The sequence below is a fragment of the Onychomys torridus genome, chromosome 2 (genome assembly GCF_903995425.1).
Source record: "Onychomys torridus chromosome 2, mOncTor1.1, whole genome shotgun sequence".
NCBI classification, from domain to species: domain Eukaryota; kingdom Metazoa; phylum Chordata; class Mammalia; order Rodentia; family Cricetidae; genus Onychomys; species Onychomys torridus.
Window position 1 is genome coordinate 104132387 of NC_050444.1, and position 611 is coordinate 104132997.

The 611-nt window shown below is 43.5% G+C and overlaps 1 non-coding gene across 1 annotated transcript; it reads left to right on the forward strand.

Moving 5' to 3' along the window:
* The first annotated feature begins 273 nt into the window (after nucleotides 1-273).
* Nucleotides 274-383, forward strand: LOC118578956. The gene has a single exon (XR_004944339.1). It is a non-coding gene; the product is annotated as a U6 spliceosomal RNA (small nuclear RNA).
* Nucleotides 384-611: the final 228 nt, after the last annotated feature.

Here is a 611-nt window from a genome sequence, read left to right on the forward strand (position 1 = left end):
TAGTAGCTTTAGATTTCAAGTTCAGAGGCCTGGCAATTTTGTATTCCTCTGAGTTTGTAAATTGTGTTTACTGTTAACAGGGCTACATGGCTCAAACAGCTGGAGTTTAGGGACACTAACTGTTGGTCAAGAACAAGATTAAAACTCTTCTTCTCTCTCTGATGAAAATAGAGGGTGATTGCTTACAGCCACGTTTATGTGGTGTCTTATTCAATGTTCTATTGCTATGAAGAGACACCACGACCATGACAACTCTTATAAAGGAAAGCATTTGTGCTCGCTTTGGCAGCACGTATTCTAAAATTGGAACGATGCAGAGAAGATTAGCATGGCCCCTGAGCAAGGATAAAGGAAAGTATTTAATTGAGGCTGGCTTACATTTCAGAGCTTTAGTCCATTATCATCATGGCAGGAAGCATGGTGGCACACAGGTAGACAGGGTGCTGGAAAAGGAGCTGAGAGTTCTACATCCAGATCTGTAGGCAGCGGGAAGAGACAGTAAGCTACTCTAGGCTTAGCTTAGGCTTTTGAAACCTCAAAGTCCACCCCTAGTGACACCCTTCCTCCAGCAAGGCCACACCTACCCAATAAGAGCATACCTCCTAATCCTT